The following is a 22,192-nucleotide window of genomic DNA, read 5'->3' as shown; positions in this document are numbered from 1 at the left end:
ATAAGTAGTACCTCACATCGTTCGGTGTTAGTCTATTGTGTCTTTTATATCTATACAAAATATAACTTGCTTTTTGTAAATAATAAAACTTAATTGAACGCGTAACTTCTCCGCGTTTATGTAACCAAAACAATTACCTATGGTGCAAGTTCAGTTAACATACACAAACAAAAGAATCCATGTAATTATTGTTATTTTGTAGTGAATGGAATGTTCTTCATCATGATCAAAGCAAGAGTTCCCTGTGATAAGTCTGTAAGTTGTTTGAGAAAGACAGAAATTTTTTTTACATAAAGCTCAGTGAACTATTGAAGTGACGTTTGATATGTTTTTTAGCGTTTTTTGTTAATTTTACCTTTTTGGCGGGAAATTGTGTTTTATAGCGCTCAATGATAAATCAGTATTGGTCTTTTTATGTTTGCTACAACATCCTTCTATTTAGTGGTATACAACAATTTTCGATTATAACCTCACTTAAACATTGACAGTTTCAGTTTTGCTATAAGTACTGTTTATTTTTAAGTGACAGACAGGAGGAGAACTGTGTAAAAAAAAGTTCATTAAGTTAGGTGGCCATTTAAATATCTTCAGTTTCTATATGTTTCATCATTTCCAGCTTCTAGGGCAATCTGGTAAGACATTGATTGCATAAGCAAACAAATCGACCAAAATGAGGTAACACCCAATAGACATGCAACACACCTAAAGTACAGATAATGGAGACACAGTCTTAACTGGCCAGGGGTCCTAGGAAAACTACCATAGCCTACATTTACTTATGATAGTCTACAGTAGGCTGTGGTAGTTTTACAATTTTACTTCTAGGTTTTCTCTCTTACCGACAAGCTTAAATAGTAATAATAATAATCACTGCTATTTCAAGAAAATTTATAAATACGTATTTCAAGATGTATTCTCCAAATAACATTGAACCACCTGTGTGTGGAATGTGTAACGCTGATTTTCTGAATGTCACACTATAATAAGGCCATGTGTGATGTGGGGTGTGAAACATAATGATGATCTGATCCCTCCACATGCTGACTTGAAATACAGTTAACGCACTGTAGCACCGTTGGATGACGTTCTGGACAGGGGTTCCTATCCTCAAGTCACCTTCTACATCCCCTCAAAGTCTGACGGTGTAATTTTGAAACACCTTATATATACATCATGATATGATTTCAGACAGTAAAAAACCTTTTAAGGTGGAGAGATATTCAGAATACCTCAATTAATTCTTTACATTAAGACATGTATGTATCCCTGTGATAAATAAGCCCCAATATTTCATATTAACTGGAATTGGTGCAGTCTTTGATAGCATTGTTTTAGTGTATTATTTTTAATAAATGTGCTGCAACTTCTAGCTTTACATTTGTGTACCATTTAGACACTAGTGGGTAGCTATATACAGTAGTTTTAGTGTCATATTACACACTGAAATATTGAAGGGATGAGTAAATCAATTAGGAGATAATAAAAGAATGTATAACCATAATGTTTGTAAACTCAAACAGGAAACGCTGCTAATATCAGGTTGACTGACATGTCTGATTTATTTTTCATACTGCAATAGATTGGGTTCCATGCAGTTGTTCGTGAACGTTTATGGAAGGGTAGGCAATCGAGTGCATTTTGACGACTGCAATATTTTGTTAACTGTTTTCTTAGCACATCAAACAATGCCATTAAAATTCTATCTGGTTGAGGCTAAATTAGAAAGATGATACTCATCCAGTGAACGGGAAACTGTTTTACTTTTCGGCTGAGTGAGCAGACGTGTGGCGTCTGTTACCCCCGCAGTAGTGATGTAAGAACAATAATTACTTCCTTTGTAAACGTGGGCGTTCCAGTTGTATTTGCAGACCTTAATGCGGACTGTGAAGCGTCCAGTTTCGTCACTTTATAAACAGAAACGACAAATGCAACCACGATGAACTAATCACGAAGTGCATAATCTTGCGAAGAAAACAAGAAATCATTCTCAAATTCTGTCACTTCTTACTTACTGCCTACTCTGCATTTAATGGATCGCCGTTCGTTTTTTTATGGTGTCACGAACAAACGGATAATATTTTTCTGAATGTCCTTCATTGTGTGCATGTGGCATAAAACTGTATAATTTTTAGGACGTAATCTCTCCTACGCTCTCTGCAACGTGCTCAGCGCGTACAGCGCTCCCAATATCCCCTAGAAAAGAAAGAATTCGTTTGAGGATCCGTGCAACCACTCATGCATTTCGTGGCATACCTCTTCATCAGAATGGAACTTGTCTATCAATACTTTTCAGTACCCTACAGATACTAAATAGGGAAATCCCTCGAGGAAGTCTGTTGGGTATGATGGATAAACTTCAGATTTGTAATTGTAGAAGGTGTTCCAAGCAAAATATGTGGCCATTGGGAAATGTTGCAGTAGAATACCTGTAGATAGCAATTCACTTCGTTCTCATTTCATAGCAGGCTGAAGATGCTTCTTTAGAAGTGTGATTATGATGTATTACTGATATTGGCCCCTGGTGACGAATATTTCTTCATCATGTGTCAATTATAATCCCGGAAGACATTCAGCATAATTTAGTCGACAGTTGTTTGCGGAATTCTTTGGCATGTACGATGAAAACTGGCACTAATCGTTACTCCCTCACATTTGTGGTTGGCTGTCTCCGATGACGGTTGTTGTGAGGAATGCATCACTTTCCTGTTCAACGCGACGCAGGAGTTGTTCAGTTCAGGTTTCGCCTTCCTGGGCACCTATTTGGAAGACATTTTGTGAAACTGAGGGATGTTCTGCACATTGACGTTTAATAGATGATGAATACTGTTCGTTCGAAAGTGCTGAATTGTCAGCCACTATTACTCGGCGACTTTCCAACCCGGTGACTTCAGCAGCTACAGTGTTTTATGGCCTCTCAACGGGATATTCTAGAGTCGACCAACAGCATCGATTAAGGATGCTCCGACTCCATTTGTGGGTTTACCAATGTGACAACCAAGTATCACCATGTCGGCTCTCCATTTTGTGATGAATTTCAATCAGATCCACACATTCATTCCACAGAAAAACAGGCATTAAATGAACGTGTGATTCTCCTAGTACCACTAGAATTAGTATGACCAAAATCTAAATTTCTTTTTGTTTACTGAACGTAACATTTACGGAAATGGAATGATGATTGTTACGTCGAATAGCGTTCATTAAAATACTGCCAATATATTCCATCTTATTATATCGGGACTTAATGACCTCAGTGGTTTTCAGTGGAAAAAAAATGAAAAAAATCCTGGTAGTAAGATTGTTAAGACGGCGCTGTAAACACTGCCGCCCCACTCAGAGTTGGGCCACTGTTTCAAAACTATGACTAATCTTTCTCTTCGGCCACAGGACAGATAATTTTTCTAATTGTAGTTCTGTAGACTTATTAAACTTTAACGGAAACGGAATTACAGAACGCTGTTCATCCATGGTACAAACTCCTCGTGGAGCAACAATCTTCACACTATTCCTAGGCAGGAACCTGAGAAATAGCATGATGGAGCCTGGTGAGCATTCTACGCAACGTTGTGGACCTACTGTTAACTTCATTTGTCCTTGTTCTTCATTTGACTGCACGCTCCGCCATAAGTTCTAGAACTTTCAGCTAGCCGTTTACACCTCCTGTTGTCTCCGTTTTGTGGATAAACGCTGCCTCCCTCTGACATGGCGGCTGATGTATTCTTTCCCCGGGACGTCCGGAGCTCGTGGTCTACTGGCTAGCGCTGCTGCCTATGGATCGTGAGGTCCGTCTTCGATTCCCAGCCGGGTTGGGGATTTTCTCTGCCTCGTGACTGGGTGCTTGTGTTCTCCTCATCATTTCGTCATCATCATCATTTATGACCGTGGCTAGACTGGATTGTGTAAAATTTGGACGGTGTAAAAATTGGGACTTTTTACGGGCGCTGACCACCGCGCATTGGAGAGCCCCCACAAACCAAACATCACTATTACTTTCATCAGCAGGTCTCCTTACTATGTCCTATCAACATCTTACGTCATGGATGAATGAAAGCTATGGACCCGACAATTTTCAGGATTGTGTTATCCACCCCTTCATTTCCCTTCTTATACGAGAGCGTTCAATCAGTAGTGCAACACTTTTTTCTGAAATCAGGTTGATTTCATTCAGTATTCCAATACACCATACTATTCCCCTCTCTTCTGGCTACCAATTCCTATTTTTCAACATAACCTCTGTTCAACGTAACGGCCTTACGCCACTTTACTGGGACGGCCTGTATGCCCGAACAGTAAAACTCTATTGCTCAAAGCCGGAGCCAACGCCTTGCTGGATCAATAACGTCCCCATTATCCACGTTCTGTCACGATCTGCTTCGTAAAGCGCAAGCAATTCCGCACAGATGGTCTTTCGTTGCTCTTTACAGCCTTCTGTTAGGTAGCGAGGAACGCAACAGGCACACGCCTTGGGGTACCCCATCTGATGATCGAGTGTGTCAGCACTATCCACAGAGATATCCAGTTGAGCAACGAGGTGTTTCTTTGTGATCCATTGATCACCTCGAATGAAAGCGTCCTCACGTTCCAACATTGCAGGAGTCCCAGCCGTGTGCGACACCGGAAAGCGGAAGATCGGACAAATTTGCGCGACCCTGTTCCGATTATGACAGACGCCTCGCCTAGTGACTCATCGCGCTTTTATTCACTGACAGGTCTCCATAGACATTCTGAAAGCGCCGTTGAATATCAGGTGTCATTTGGTTTTCCGCCAAAAGAAACTCAGTGACAGCTCTCTGCTCGGAACGCAGATGGCATTTTGAAGGCAACGTGCAGCGCTGCCACGTATCGGAAGTTCATAAAAAAAATGGCTCCGAGCACTACGGAAGTTCATAAAAGTATAGGCGCTAAAGCGGGAGTATTCCATGATGTCCCGCAACAAATTCGGTATTTTTTCAACCTAAACTGGCTAAGAAAATAATTTGTTGCATTGCTTATATAACGTCCCTTCTAGTTTCATGCGTCGGATGGACGTTTGAAATGAAGCTGTTGTCCACACAGACACGTGTAGCCAAGCACCGAGAAACCACTCGTATTTTCACCAGTCTTCTGCTTCGATGTCCGCCCTTATCTGAGTATTAACTAGACGCGAACACGGCATGTTTTTTTAAAGTGATTTATTTCCTTTATCCCAAGATTTGACTAATGGAAGAACAGAACCTCTTTGCAAGATATGTGTCGAATCAGACGCGTATCACAGCAGCAGCCTATGGAAACCAGGTATATTATGCTACAGGCGGAAAGCTCCTGTCGATCTCCTGAGAAAACAGCGACGGCGCGCTTATTTCCCCTGGGGGCAGACAGCTTCCCTGCAGCCAACAACGCCGATACCACGATCACTCTCCGACGTCGAACTCTCCCAGTCACGTCAGCACTTCAGTACGTTACGTTTGCTAGGGGACAAATAACGCTGCTGTTGACAACTGTGTAGCCAAATTACACCATCTATATTTCAGTCCCGTTAGAAGTTTACAAACATACAAATGGAGAGTGCACTCAGATTACTGTATTACATCTCTTATTGCTTATATACCCTCCCCCTCTCCCCCTCCCCCGCCCACTCTCTTTTTCCCAGAGGAAATCCAACAATACAGTACTTGTTAGTACAGCATATACTGGTTCCAAACTGGCTGTATTTTGCTTTACATAGCACGATCGATCGATATACTGGTTCCAAACTGGCTGTATTTTGCTTTACATAGCACGATCGATCGATATACTGGTTCCAAACTGGCTGTATTTTGCTTTACATAGCACGATCGATCGATTTTCAATAAACTGTCATTCTGTGTAATACATGTATTTAAAGAATGAGAAGGACAGCGAATGTATGCACAAGAGGTAAGAGATTTATATAATTCACTTTTGTAGAACATTAAGCCTGTAATAACACTAACACTTGTAGCCACAGGCCGACCACATCAGCTAATGAACAAATAAACTACACAAAAGTGTCGCTCTTCTTTGCGTATATACCTACTTCATGTAACTGAGAGGACTGACTCTCTGTTTGTGAGTGCCCAGATCCAAATTCTATTGTTTAGTGCATTTTGATACCACTGTTACAGCGTACAGATGTGTGTCAGCTTTATCTCTAAGCTGGGATGAAAGTGACAGTGATGGTGGACCAAATTACACCGACGACGCTTTTTTTTTTTTTAAATGAATTATTCAAGTTGTTCGCTAACTCCCTTAAAGGTATGCTTTGGTTCGCATAATCCCACAAGCAGAAAATCTATGAGAAAATATTAGAGAAGTTTAATAAGCCATTCCTGTAGTTTTGATGGGCGCACCAACACAGGGAAATCTAGAAGTGTGTAATATCGTCAGATAAAACTCCACTCTGAAATATGGCAGGGATACCATACATATGTGGCAGAGAAAAGGAAATACCATGCTAACCTGACTACAGCAGATGAAGACCACGAGGGTTGAGGCGATACACCTTAGACATGAGCGCTCCCCACATAGAGTAATTGTACATCGACATTGATCAGATAACCCTGGTGGCCAGCTAGGGCCGCGATCAGACTGACATCTGCTAACAACTAACCTACAACGTGCTGACATGAGGAAAGTTTCCAACCAATTTCTCATACACAAACAGCCGTTGACCGGCGTTGCCTGGTGAAACGTTGTTGTGATGCCTCGTGTAAGGAAGAGAAATGCATACCATCGCGTTTCCGACTTTGATAAAGGTCGGATTGTAGCCTATCGCGATTGCTGTTTGTCATATCGCGACATTACTGCTCGCGTTGGTCTAGATCCAATGACTGCTAGCAGAACATGGAATCGGTGGGTTCAGGAGGCTAATACGGAACGCCGTGCTGCATCCCAACGGCCTCGTATCACTAGCAGTCGAGATGACAGGCATCTTATCCGCATGGTTGTAACGGATCGTGCAGCCACGTCTCGATCCCTGAGTTAACAGATGGGGACGTTTGCAAGACAACAACCATCTCCACGAACAGTTGGACGACGTTTGCAGCAGCATGGACTATCAACTCAGAGACCATGGCTGCGATTACCCTTGACGTTGCATCACAGACAGGAGCGCCTGCGATGGTGTACTCAACGACAAACCTGGGTGCACGAATGGCAAAGCATTTTTTTCGGATGAATCCAGGTTCTGTTTACAGCATCATGATGGTCGCATCCGTGTTTGGCGACATCGCGGCGAACGCACATTGGAAGCGTGTATTCGTCATCGCCATACTGGTGTATCACCCGGCGTGATGGTATGGGGTGCCATTGGTTACACGTCTCGGTCACATCTTGTTCGCACTGACGGCGCTTTGAACAGTAGACGTTACATTTCATGTGTTACGACCCGTGGCTCTACCCTTCATTGCCGGCCGGGGTGGCCGAGCTGTTCTAGGCGCTACAGTCTAGAAACGCGCGAAAGCTACGGTCGCAGGTTCGAATCCTGCCTCGGGCATGGATGTCTGTGATGTCCTTAGGTTAGTTATGTTTAAGTAGTTCTAAGTTCTAGGGTACTGATGACCTCAGAAGTCCTATAGTGCTCATAGCCATTTTTTTTCTTGGAAGGAGAAACAGCATTGGTCGTATTTTTTGTTTTATTATCCGCAAAATCGATTTTCGGTCACTTAGTGACCCTCCCCAGTGCTGTAATATACAATTTAAATTGGTAGGCACTGGTGTCAACAAGCTTAGAGCGATCACATAAGCTGAGGCCTAAGTTTAGCTCGTCTTTGAAGTAAACAGCTCCAACCACTGTTATTAAATTATAGTAAAATTAGATTGTCAATAAATGACACCTAAATTCTTTACATGGACATCGATGATAGAAATCCCTTGACAGAATACGCTTGGTAATGGATGTAAACAACTGTAAGAGCTGCCATGCATGTTAGTTAGATTGTCAGTAGATGGCACCTTCTACATTCTTTTAATAAAATGAAATTCCGCAACTAAAACTTGTATTCTTCGTCATTAGTGGTGCACAAAATCTTTAAAATGATGTCTCGATAATTAATTTTGGTCAATCAATATGAGTGACATAGCGTACCGACGTAAGAAAATTTTAGAGATAATACATATACGATTATACCAAGTCCCATAGGACTCAGTAATGAGTCTGTCTGTATATTTATACAGACAACTGAGTATATAAATGCCACAACTCTTGACAAGATATCTGCATCGTATTCGTTTGCAGACCTGAAACTAGAATTTTCGGTTTTGTGGAATAACAATTGTTAAATTCATAGATTTCTTAGTTACTATTTATGTCTGGTCATTGTATAATACTGATATTATTGCAATTAAGACTGTTTGAAGTGAATAAAATGCAATCATCTTAAGTTATCTTTATCTTAGAAAATATGATTTATTTTCCATCTCTGTGGCGGCTAGGATAGAGCGCTGAACTGGCTGTTAAACTAAACGTGGAAGTCAGAACGTGCCCGAAGAGGTCGGTCGTCTTCTCGTCAGATTTCTATGCAATAAGCACAACTGACTCTTGAAGAGGCACCCTGGTGAATAATGAGACAACGTCAAAACTCACCAAGGTATCTGAGTCTTTCAGCTTGAAAGACGTTTTACGAAATCCACAGAATTACGAACATGATGAGGGCATTTACCTACATAAGGGCTTAGTAATTCTGCCAGTTATTTCGCCAGCAAATATGTAGGTGCCCTAATGTTGCTGACAATTGGGCGTACCGGGACCCCTTCTTTGTGGACTTTAGGGTGTCCATAAAGTCTTGGTGGTACAGTAGAGACGGAAGTAGTCACGGAGGAAGAGATAGCCACTGCCTATATACCGTATACTAGCGCACTATCGGGAAAAATAGGACGAATATTGAGGAAACACCGAGTAGAAACAGTCTTTTGACAACAAGAGCATTATTGGGAAGTGTCAAAGACGATCTCGGTTTGTGGAAGGCCGGCATATACCAGATACCCTATAGTGTGGGAAGACTAATATTAGACAGACAGTGCGCACCACGCTGCCAAGAACATCAGAGGCACACTCGACTTAGGTACCCCAACAAGTCGGCGGTCGCAGAGCACTGTTTGTCTGAACATCACGAAGTGGTCTACCAACATATCAGGGTCTTGGGACAGACATCTAAATACTGGGACAGACTCATTAGAGCGGCTATCGAAATTCCGACCAGGGGTGGGCTCATCAACCGAGATTAGGGCTATAGCCTCAGCAAGGCATGGGAACCAGCATTTAATTTAATTAAAAAGACGCTCAGCAAAGAAAACGAACGGGCGACCAGGGCGGACGAGGCAATTACACCGACGCCACCACATACGCCGACGTCAGTGTCTCAGCCACCCCCGACGAGCGGCCATCGGCGCGGAAAAGGGAGGGAACGCCTCGCTGGGGGAGGGGACTTAAGACGGCCGCTAGCCCTCACGAGCTCAGTTCGTCAGCGCACCTGAAGATGGCGACATGTCTGATCGCCGAAATTTTGTGCCCTTTGGACACTATGACCCGGCAGTACACCTGTGGACTGTTCGACTAAGAAATGCGCCGGGAGAAAATGAAGAATAACATTACCTGTGGAGTTTAAAAATTAGCTCATACACTCTCTATCGTTACAAATTTTAAGTTGTAGTCGCATTATTTGCAATAGTTTTCACAGTGATTCGAGCGGTTGTTAACGGTAGCGTATAGTACATTTACATGTTCATTTTTTTCTGTCGCACCAAAATTTAATATCATAAGCATATTTATACATTTCCCACGGACACGATCAAAAGATTGTACAGATAATTTCAGAAGTTCTAGTTACTTCATCGTTAGCTCAGTCAGGGCATTCCTTCTCACCTTAACAGCTTCATTTTTTCCCTATCCAGTAATATCCGGTCGGAATATTTACTCAAAGTGAAGATGATTAAAGTACTTATTTGTAAAAATTTATTTTAGTCCCTGGTGAGAGTGGGTTTGAATGTCCTCTTGTTGTCACATTAAAGTACTAAAATATGGTCAAACAAAATATTCTGTTTTCAATAAAAATAAATTACTTCACTGATCATCTTGGTAGTTTATTTCCACATTACAAAGCAGCAAATTTTACTTGTTAGTGTTGTATTTTCCATATATTGTGCTGATGAGGAATTAGTATGTAATATAGACTGAGAATACAGCAGGAACAAAGTGTCTCCTTTTCTTATTTCTGAATGTAAAATTCTAATTAGTTAAAATTTACCATCCAGCGTCCGCTTACTGGTGACTATGAATTAGCTCAAACAGTTTATTGTAAACACTCCATTTCCAGAGCATTTTGCATTGTACTGTAACCCAAAAGACGGAAGAAATCAAGAAATCCGGTTATTTAACTGCTGTGATACATCAATTTTTATCGAAGAGAAATGATGTATTAGTGACTTTATGTAGTTTTGAAATATGCTGACTAAAAGGAATATAATTAAGAAGTGTGGAATAGAAATAGAGATCACAGTCACATGAAATTTGATAAAGCCGTGAAAACTATACATACACAAGAGTTCAAACTAACTACTAGCACATGGGATTTAGTTTTTCTTTCATTATTTATATGTTGATTTTCTTTTGTTTCCAATTCTGTGTGTTTTCTATGTGACTATTTAGTGTCTGCGTAACACATCGAATGACAACAAATAGTTTTTTCCTGCAATTTTTAGAATGCGTGTTTCCTTCTTAAAGACCGTTTATAATTTATTCGATATGATATACAGTTTATTAATACACTGAAAGCCTGCACTATCAGCCACATGTGTAATTATAGAATAATACATTTTGCTGCATTTGAAGGGTATTCTGTTCTCTAACAATCTGCCTGTTTATGCTGTTTACTACTTTACTTGCTAAATAAGAATACTGTTCAGAGAGGCTTGCATTTGCAATGAAGGGAAACAGTAAGCTCAATCAAAACCTGTAGAATATAGTGAGCCAGCTATTTGTGTCAGTATCATCAAACAACTTCCATTGTTATCGATTTTTAATCAAACTGATCAAAAGCTATTTTTACTTTTTGATAAATATTTAATTTTGCAAATGCTATGATGCATATTTGAGACAAGAACATCAATTATATCGGAGAAAATGCTCTGTTATTCAACTGAAATTCGTTTTGTAGTGTCTGCAGCGACCATCATAAGTGTATTTATCTAGCTGCAGGACATGAAGAAAATATTAATGGCGTGTACTCTATAGCTCGGGAAACTGCGACGTCATGCAGTATTGGAGACCAATGGAGGTTATATAGTCGAAAGAGCAGCGAATAAACTGCACAGTATAACAGACCAGTAGCATCACTCGGAAAAAGAGTGTTTAATTTTTCTCTTTGCTCCTGCACCATCAATACAGGACAAACCGAGGGCGGCCGGAGGACTGCCTTATCCAGATAAGCCGTGGGGATATTGCTCTCGGAAGAGGAGGCAGCGTGGTCGATAGTGACTTCGTGCCGTTTCCATTGCGAGAGCTGTCCGAATGGAGAGGGACGCTTATCAGGGCAGGCAGATGTACGGAATGACGCAATCTTCCAATTCGTCTGTGCGACTATAATAAGCGTCGGAGAACCAGATTAATAAATGCTAGTCAAATTGCATTTAGAAGATGAAGTATAGCGATTGAAGAACAGTGAAAGCACCTGTGTGAGATGGTATGTCGCTGATGCTAGTTATACAGGTGCTACATTGTGGACAGTCTGCAAACTGTTGCTGTCCACAATCAGTTTTGTTTCATCGCGAGCTAAGGGTTCTTCACAACGTTTACGTACTTGGATCCTCAGTTTTGTAGACTCTATTATATACTGTTTACCCACGTCATATACACATTGATTAGGTTGTCATGGACGTTTATTATCATCTGGAACACACATAACAAAATTTAGTTAGATTTTATGTCCTCTGCCAGTTCCTTAATCTTGCAGCCGGGCTTACACGCAAATCCCATATTATTTATAGCGCATATTCCAAAACCTGTCTTCCACTACAATTTTTATTCCTTTATGGTTCTATCCGGAGCTATATTCCTCTTTATCCTGAAACCCTGCCCATCTTCTAAATACCTTTCTCACTCCTAGCAGACCCCCTGAGCAGCGGTTCCCTAACTTTTCCTCAGATGGAACAATTCTAGAATTCTGGTACTTTAATAGGACCCTTCTTTATGTTGAAGGTTAATAACATTCAAACTTGTTTTATTCAGTGATTACTTAAATTTTGAATCATAACCAACAACACAAAAATCATAATAAAATTTTACATAATAAAAAATTTCAAGAAAATCCGCCATGTTATTGTGGTTGTTGGTGGAACCTTATTCACTTCCCGCGAACACAGTCTGGAATACCGTGCCCTTGAGAACCTGCCTATTTCTTAGAAAAAACAGTTAATTTTTGGCATACTTCACGACCACTATATTTCAAACGCTTCAGTTATTCTCATTTCCAAGGAAAATATCTGTTTCAAAATCTTAACAGTCGCTACAACGTGTTTCAGTTAAGTTGTCTTAGAATCTCTCTTCCTTTTTTCCAATATAATTGCCGTTTATTCCTGCTGTACTCTTAGTCTATATTACATACTAATTCCTCATCATTACAATTTGTAAAATAAACTACCACGATGATTCAGTGAAGTAATTTATTTTTATTGTAAACAGAATATTTTTGGATTGTTTACCCACTTATAGTACACAGCTCTCCTCAATAAATCCACGTGGCAACCCAAATTTATTTTCATGCTGTCTTTCAAGTGCTTGCTCTTTTAATTTTAAATAAATAATTCAGTTCCCAGTTCTTGTTGCTGTTGTTACTGTTGCTGTTGTCGGATTCAGTCTGAAGACTGGTATAGTGCTAATTACAATGCTACTCTATCCGATGCAAGGCACTTCAGCTATGGCCTACATCCTTTTGAACCTGCTTACTGTGTGTATCTCTTGGTCTCCCGCCAAAATTTTTACCTGCCACACATTCCTCCAGTACTAATTTGGTGATCTCTTCATATCCCAGAATGTTTCCTATCGACTGATCCCTTCTTTTAGTCATGTTTTGCAAAAAATTTCCTTTCACCCCAATTCCATTTATAGCTCCCATAGGTTACGTGAGCTACCCATCTACTTTTCAGCGTTCTTTTGCGGCGCCACATTCGAAAAGCTTTAATTTTTTTCTTGTTTGAATTGTTTATCGTCCACATTTCATTCCCATACAAGGCTACACGCCAGACAAATACCTTCAGAAAATACTTCCTAATACTTAAATTTGTATTCGATGTTAGTGACTGTCTCTTCTTCAGAGGCACTTTTTTTCCATTGCCAGTCTACATTTTATATCCTCGCTGCTTTTACTATCATCAGTTATTTTATTGCCCAAATACCAAAACTCATCTACTACTTTAAGTGTCTCATTTTATAATCTAATTCACTCAGCATCGTCTGATGTAATTTAACTGTATTTCCTTTGTTTTGCTTTTTGTTGACATTCACTGTCTTTTTCAAGACAGTGTCTATTCCATTCAATTGCTTGTCCAAGTCCTTTGCTCTCTCTGACAGAGTCACAATGTCCTCAGAAAATATCAGAGTTTTCATGTCTTCTCACTGAATTATAATTCCTATTCCAAATTTTTATTTGGATTCCTTGACCTCTTGTCCATTTCACAGACTAAATAACATCAGCAACAGGGTACAGCTCTGTCTCACTCTCTTCTCAATCACTACTTCCTTTCAATACTCCTCAACTCTTATCATAACTGCCATCTGGTTTCTGTACAAGTTGTATATAACCTTCCGATATGTGTATTTTACCCCTGCTACCTTAAGAATTTCAAAGAGTGTATTCCAGTCAAAACTGTGAAAAGTTTTCTTCAAATCAATAAAAGCTATAAACCTGTGTCCCTTTCCTTAACCTTTTCGTTAACCTATCGCTGTGTGACACTTCACTCTCCACTCCAGGCTGTGATGACTTCGGTTGCAGAGCTTGGAGCTGCAGTGGATGAGCATCACTGTTGTGGGTCAGCCTTGGTGATCCAATGGACGCCCAGCTCGAATGCGTCTGCTAATCGGTACTCGCTGGTTGCCAGACCAATTACTTCTCACACCCAGGTAAGGTGACCCATTACCTGTGGTCGAGTGGAAGGCCGCCTCAGGGCGTGGCAGGAGATGAAAGATTTTCCAGGGGGCCACACATAAGGCCTCCCTGATTAGTCTGACAAACTGACTCCAGGTGCTGTTCCAGGTGCTGTCTCTGGCTGACACTGTCCCTCAGCCAGATGCAGTAACTTGTCCTATTTTAAAGGAAACCGGTCAGCCTGCGAGATCTGACTATTGGCAGTTGAAAGCTCCAATTCTGAGCACGTTATGGGGTCCTTAACAACCTCGCTGCCAAGGAGGGGAAAAAAGCTAGTGTGCACTCCATCTGCATAATGGGTGGAGTGTTCTAGACGTGGAATGGGTTCTTCCAGATGGAATGAAGAACATAGGGTGTAGTGGCTCGTGATGTTACCAATGATGTGTGTTACTTTGGGTTAGAAGATATTCTCTCTGGTTTTGAGTGGTAAAGGCTGCCACTCTTGGTCACGAGATGAAAGCAGAGCTCACCATCTGCAGCATAGCCAACAAGAATGATGGTTGGTTGGTTGTTTCGGGGAAGGAGACCAGACAGCGAGGTCATCGGTCTCATCGGATTAGGGAAAGACGGGGAAGGAAGTCGGCCGTGCCCTTTGAAAGGAACCATCCCGGCATTTGCCTGGAGCGATTTAGGGAAATCACGGAAAACCTAAATCAGGATGGCCGAACGCGGGATTGAACCGTCGTCCTCCCGAATGCGAGTTCAGTGTCTAACCACTGCGCCACCTCGCTCGGTAACAAGAATGATCTTGTACCTGTGGTACAGAGCCAAGTGGAGGGTCTGAATCAGAGGCTCTGACGGTTCTGCGACCGTGTGGACTACAGATTCCTCGAATCACGCCATAGTGTGGTTGGTTTTCGGGTTCCACTAAGTAGGTCAGGAGTCCACTACACGCAGTAGGCGGCTACACGGGAAGCAGGTGCTGTGTGGCGTGGACTGGACGATTTTTTAGGTTAGAGCCTCTCGGGGAAACACGAAAAGGGCTTCAGTCTCAAAGGGTGCAGATCGAAAACAGAAAGATCGTAGATCTAGGAACCATCGGTATAATAGTTGTAAATTGTCGCAGTTGTGTTGGGAAAGTACCAGAGCTCCAATCGCTAATAGAAAGCACTAGTGCTCAAAACTTTATAGGCATTCAAAGATGGTTAAAGCCGCAGATAAGTTCAGCCGAAATTTTGCGAAGGACCTAACGTTGTTCAGAAGGGATAGGCTAAATACAGTTGGTGTTGTCGTGTTTGTTTGTGTTAGAAGTAGTTTATCTTCTAGCGAAATTGAAGTAGTTAGTTCCTGTGAGTTAGTATGAGCAGAGGTCATTCTTTGAAACGGTAAAAAAATAATTATTGGATCCACTTACCGACCTCCCAACTCAGATGATACAATTGCTGAAAGCTTCAAATTTGAGTTTAATTTCGAACAGCTACCCGACTCATATAATTATAGCTGACAGTGAATTTAATTTATCCTCGATAGGCCGGCCGTGGTGGCCAAGCGGTTAAAGGCGCTACAGTCTGGAGCCGCGCGGCCGCTACGGTCGCAGGTTCGAATCCTGCCTCGGGCATGAATGTATGTGATGTCCTTAGGTTAGTTAAGTAAAGTAGTTCTAAGTTCTAGGGGACTGATGACCTTAGAAGTTAAGTCCCATAGTGCTCAGAGCCATCTGAACCATTTTTTTTAATCCTCGATACGTTGGCGAAAATACACGTTTAAATCCGGAGGCGCTCATAAAACGTCATCCGAAATCGTGCTAAACGCATTCTCAGAAAATTATTTCTAGCAGTAAGTTCATGAGCCTCTGCAAATAGTAAACTGTTGTGAAAACACACTTGACCTCTTAGCAATGAATAATCCTGAGCTAATAACGAGCATCAAAACGGATTAGTGAACACATGATTGTCGTAGCAAGACTGAATATTATAACCCCTAAGTCTTAAAAAAAATAAACACATACTCAAAAAAGCAGATAAAAATTCACTTGACGCCTTCCTGAGAGACAATCTCCAATCCTTCGAAATTAACTATGTAAGTGTAGACCAGATGTGGCTCCAATTCAGAGAAATAGTATCGGCAGCATTTGAGAGATTTACACCAAATAAATTAACAGGTGACAGAGCTGAACACCGTTAGTATGAAAACGGATCAGAAAACCGTTGCAGAAACATCGAAAAAAGCGTGGCAAATTCAAACGAAAGCAAAATCTCCTAGATTGTTGATCTTTTATAGAAGTTCGAAACGTAGTGCGGGCTTCAATGCGAGATGCTTATAATAGTTTTCACAACGAAACTTTGTTCCGAAACCTGGCAGAAAATTCAAAGAGGTTCTGGTCGTACGTAAGGCAAGGCACTATCCTTACCTCCTCTGAGCGATGGGAATGGAAATACTATCAACGACAGTGCTGATAAAGCAGACTTACTAAACACAGCCTTCCGAAATTCATTCAGCTGAGAAGACGAAATAAATATTACAGAATTCGAATCAAGAACAGTTGCTACCATCAGCAACTTATAAGTAAGTGTCCTCGGAGTAGTGAAGCAACTTAAATCACTTGATAAAAGCAAGCCCTCCTGTCTAGTACATTGCACGGGTCACACCAATATTCAAGAAAGGTAAAAGTAGTAAGCCGTTAAATTGCAGGCCCATATCATTAAGGTCGATATGCAGAAGGATTTTGGAACATATATTGTGTTTGATCATTTTAACTGTTGAATGCTATTGACAAGGGGATTTCAAATTGATTCCGTATTTTAATATTTCCGGTAGGCTTTTTACAGTGTACAACACAATCGGTTTGTAGTAAAATTGCGTGCTTATGGAATATGGACTATCGTCTGAGTTATGTGACTTGATTCGTGATTTCCTGCCAGAGAGGTTACAGGTCGTAGTAATTGACGAAAGTCATGTAGTAAAACAGAAGCGATTTTTGGCGTTCGCCGGGGTAGTGTTACAGACCCTCTGAATTTCCTCATCTATATCAACAATTTAGGAGACACTCTTAGCGGCAATCTCAGGTTGTTTGCAGATGATGCTGTCATTTATCGGCTAGTAAAATCATCAGAAGATCAAAACAATTCGCAGAACGATGTAGAAAAGATATGTTTAAGGTGCGAAAATTGGCAATTGGCCCTAAATAATGAAAAGTGTGAGGTCATCAACAAGAGTGCTAAAAGGATTCCGTTAAACTTCCATTACACGAAACATCAGTTAAATCTAAAGGCCGTAAATTCAACTAAATAATTACAATTACGAAAAAATTGAATTGGAAAGAACACCTAAAAATATTGTGGGAAGTACGCTTGTCCGTCCTTTTTTGGAGTATTGCTGCGCGGTCTGAGATCCTTATCAGATGGGATTAAGGGAGTACATCGAGAAAGTTCAGTGAAGAGCAGCACATTTTGTATTATCCCGAAATAGGGGAGAGAGTGTCACGGACAAGACAGAGGGTTTTGTTTGTGGACATAATTAAAACAAAGGCGTTTCTCATTGCGGCGGGATCTTCTCACGAAATTTCAATCACCAACTTCCTCCTCCGAATGCGAAAATATTTTGTTTACGCCGACCTACATAACGAGAAATACCTTATCATAATAAAATAAGGTATATCAGAACCCGCACGGAAAGATATAAGTGTTCGTTTTTTCCGCGCACCGTCCGAGAGTGGAATAACAGAGAACTATTGTGAAGGTCGTTTGATAAACTCTCTGTCAGGCACTTAAGTGTGATTTACAGAGTATTAATATAGATGTAGATGTATATGCTAAGAGAAGACGTGGAGTTAATACTGCCTAGCAAGTTCCTACAAGTCCCCTATGAACTCTAAGTAATTAACATTCTCTTGCTTTAATTTTATCTTATAGATTTATCTACTCATCAAATGTTGAGTTCGCTTATTGTTTGCTGCATTTATTTTACATATGAAACAAACACTATTTTATTAATTCTAAGTTTCCATTTTTTCCGAAACATTTTAAAAGTAAAAGACAGTTTTAATTTCTCGCAAAAGTTCATACCAATGTACATTCCGCTTAGAAGTAGGAACGTCATCTCACAGTCAGTCATATTCCGACAGCTTTGGTGAAGTCGATCTCTTGGCCACAGTCTCTCTCCCGTGAGTGCTAGTCGTGTCGCACGACGGGAGGCGGGAGAGACTCTGCGGGGTTCCGCAGGTCTCGACGGACAGATCTACTGGCTGCTGCTTCGAGTCGGTCAGAGTCGAGGGTTCGGGTGGTGCAACTGGTGTCTCGCTGCCGTTCGAAGAATCCTTCACAGGGAAATAACTAGACTATTTAGAACTTATCACCAGCTAAATGTCAAAATTTTGGGGGCAAAATAAAAACGCGATATACTTAGTACCTGTCCGAAAGAACAGATACCATCGGTGACCATGCAGCTCGTTAGATTGAAACTACAGTGAAATGAACACCCTTAGCTGCTTACAGGCGTTGACATACGTCAACGGGGACAGATGAAAATGTGTGCCGCGACCGGGACTCGAACCCAGGATCTACTACTTACATGGCGGACGCTCTATCCATCTGCGCCACCGAGGACACATAGAATAGCGTGACTGCAGGGATTTATCTCTGGCACGCCTCCCGCGAAACGCACATTCTCAACGTATTGTCCCACACTACATTTGCAGCGCCAGAGATAAATCCCTGCAGTCGCGCTATCCTCTGTGTCCTCGGTGGCTCAGATGGATAGAGCGTCTGCCATGAAAGCAGGAGATCCTGGGTTCGAGTCCCGGTCGGGGCACACATGTTCATCTGTCCCTGTAGACGTATGTCAACGCCTGTAAGCAGCTAAGGGTGTTCATTTCATTGTAGTTTGCTTATATTGTTGTTGCGTTATTCAGACCGAAGACTAGCTGGAGGTAGCTCTCTAACTACCTATCCTGTTCAAACCTCGTCATCTAAAAACAATTACTGCAGCCCACATCCATTTGAAACCGTTCATTCTAATCATGCACAGCTCTTCCTCTACAAACTGACTTCGGCAGTTACCTCCAGTATCAGACTGAACGTTCTTGGTTTGTTGACGACGTGTCCTATCAAACTCTCCCTTCTTTTAATCATGTTGTGCCGTGAATTTATTTTTCCCCAATATGATTCAGAACCTACACATTAGTTGTTCGATCTACCCATCTAATCTCCAGCACCACTTTTCAAAACCAACTGCTTATCCTCTACACACCAGACAAATACCTTCAGAAGAGAATTTCTAACATTTAAATTTATATTAGATGTTAACAAATTTTCTATCCTCTCTATTTCGGCCATAATGAGTTATTGTACCATCCAAATGGCAAAACTCATTTATTACTTTAAGAGTGTCAGTCCTTATCATTAGCATCGCCTAGTTTCGTTCGACTACATTCCATTAACCTTGTTTCACTTTTCTTAATGTGCATCTTATGACCTGTTTTCAACGCACTATCGATTCCGCTCAACTGCACGTGTATTTCCAAATAATTTAATTTTCTAAATTACTTAAAATATTTATGTCGCTCTAAAATTACTTTAAAATCAGCTTGACGACGTTCATATGGTTAAATCTCCTGCAGAGGTATATTTGTAGAGAAAGTCCAACATTATTTTCATTTTCGTGACGAATCTATCCATGAATCTCTCTTTAAAATATGGAAGCCTGCGGATCATATCCTTTTCAATGAATAGTATGGCAAAACCATACAGATTATCTTCTAAGAAACGTTTTGATCCGTGACAAAATGGAGAAACACGTCTGTGCTTCATATGTCGCCACTGCGATAGCAGGTCCTAAATTCAGCAATTTCATAGCCTCACCAAAAGGTTCCTGCAGATTATTTTCAATTAAAAACTTCAAGAAGGGCAATTATACTTTTCGTTTCTCGAAAATCATTTCGTGAATAAATGATTTGTAGCTTTGTTTTTGACTTACCATTAATTAAAAACTGATAGGACTGCACAAGAGAATTTTCTCAGAGGATTTATTTTTCAGCGAAGGGAAAGAGTGATGGTCAAATAAATTAGAGGCCAGTAAGTGATTAGAGAATTCAAACCTCTGTTTGCTCAGCCGCCCGCATCTCGTGGTCGTGCGGTAGCGTTCTCGCTTCCCACGCCCGGGTTCCCGGGTTCGATTCCCGGCGGGGTCAGGGATTTTCTCTGCCTCGTGATGGCTGGGTGTTGTGTGATGTCCTTAGGTTAGTTAGGTTTAAGCAGTTCTAAGTTCTAGGGGACTGATGACCATAGATGTTAAGTCCCATAGTGCTCAGAGCCATTTGAACCATTTTGCTCAGCCGAATTATTATGTTATATGCTTCCTTTGCTGCTACATTCCTTGTTCTATGTATGTCCTCTCATCTTCTTTTTGCTATATTTGGTTCCTTGTTTATGATATTAACAACGTTATCCCTAATTTTCCCAATTTCATTTTCGATTGATGCTGTTGCTTGCTTTTTGAGACGGGATTTGTTGTCAGCTTTTGTAATTGACTGCACAAGATATCCATTATTTTATGAAATACCTGTAACCAAAAAGGAAACTTATGGCCGTTGGAGTTTCAATCTTAGACCACATGATTGATTCACAGTTATCGTCTGTTTTTTGGTATCTTCAATGTATTGAAGACATTCTAGAATGCCCTCTTTGTTCTCGTAGGAACTATGAGAACTGTTCTCGATTTAAGTTTGATCTTGTGGTTGACCCCCGAGGGACTTTTCGTTTCTCAATTGTATCTCTAACAGCGACTCTTCCAGATGAATTATGGAAGAGTATTGCTACATCTGCGATAGTTCTGAAAAACAGTTTACTTGTTTGTTTAGAGTTCAGGTGTTGTGCATAACAGTGTACATAATAAGCGAGATGATAATCTGACAATTTTTTTGACCCCTACAGGTTGGCAGACCATGACGCAAGCACTGACATTGAGATGTAACTTTTTCTTCCTGTCCTTGGATAACACAGACGGGGTCATTTTGAATTCAAGCTGCTAAGGAGGAAGTGTCGTTTACAAGATCTTTCAACGGCCTCTCCTGTGGGTAATACATAACGGAATACTACAGTCAACTGAAATTTATTACATACATCAGAAGTTTCATCTGCTATCATAGACGCAACATCTGCCTTAGATAATTCTGTATTACTTTCCTCATGACACACATGTAAGTCATGTTTTACATCCTAGGATGCAGCATAGTCCAATGTGCTCTTTTACAACGGCATCAAAGCTGAAGTGAAGTTCGTTAGCCTTCTGAGTATTCCAGGATTGTTGGATTCTGCTGTTTTATCATGGCCACGTAAGGTAATTTCAGATTAATGTCAGAACTTAACATTGTCAATTATTTTGAAAAAAAGTTCTGATCTTTCCTTACGTTGTCATTGTGTCTTTCTGTATTCTGTCTGAAAACTGACCTAAGCTGTTGCCTAATTTGCGTTCTTCCAAGGACTGATAAATCTAAATAATCATTCTTACGTGCAAAAGATTCCTCGTGCTTCTTAGCTTTCTGTGTTAGATGACGTACATCACGTCAGTGCATGTCCAGCTTGTACCTTTACCCTTAGCAAGCAGCAAACACGGAAAACAAAATAGTTTATTTGTAGAAATGCAACAGCAAATCCCACTATTTCTTTTATATACGTTTACATTAAAAGACCTGCAAAATGTCTTACCTTTACTTACTTGAGCTTATTTTAAATCGAGCTGAGAGATTAAGCTACCAAGCTTCATTTCACCCTAATCTTCCAAGCTTGAAGTTGACACATTTGTTTCTAAAAAATAATGAACGCTGATAATTCTACTATGGAAACAAACTCTAATAACAGGTGGATAGGCATATCAACAATAAAGCACAATAAATAACTGAATTCACCGTTAAACTGCTGTAAGAATATGTCCATTAAACTGAAGACACAAGAATTTCTAACTGCTTTGGTTGTAGGCTGCAGTTTTCCAGATCGGGTCAATTCGCGGTGCCGAACAGTCACTCGTAAGCTTACTCAAGCAGGCTCGAAAGAGAAACTGAATTTCGGCAGTGGCTGTGCAACGCGTCGCAGTTGCGTCTGTCTGACCGACTTATAATTTTT

General features: G+C 40.8%; 1 protein-coding gene and 1 non-coding gene across 3 annotated transcripts in view; one reads left to right on the top strand and one right to left on the bottom strand.

The window, feature by feature from the left end:
• LOC126162012 (GTP-binding protein Rhes-like) overlaps positions 1 to 22,192 on the bottom strand; it is a 469,298-nt gene that overhangs the window by 422,862 nt on the left and 24,244 nt on the right. The gene's annotated exons all lie outside the window — the stretch shown is intronic.
• On the top strand, positions 18,811 to 18,884 carry Trnas-uga (transfer RNA serine (anticodon UGA)). The gene has a single exon. It is a non-coding gene; the product is annotated as a tRNA-Ser (tRNA).

This window comes from Schistocerca cancellata, chromosome 1, assembly GCF_023864275.1.
Source record: "Schistocerca cancellata isolate TAMUIC-IGC-003103 chromosome 1, iqSchCanc2.1, whole genome shotgun sequence".
Taxonomy (NCBI): domain Eukaryota; kingdom Metazoa; phylum Arthropoda; class Insecta; order Orthoptera; family Acrididae; genus Schistocerca; species Schistocerca cancellata.
This window is presented reverse-complemented; position numbering and strand designations above follow the sequence as displayed.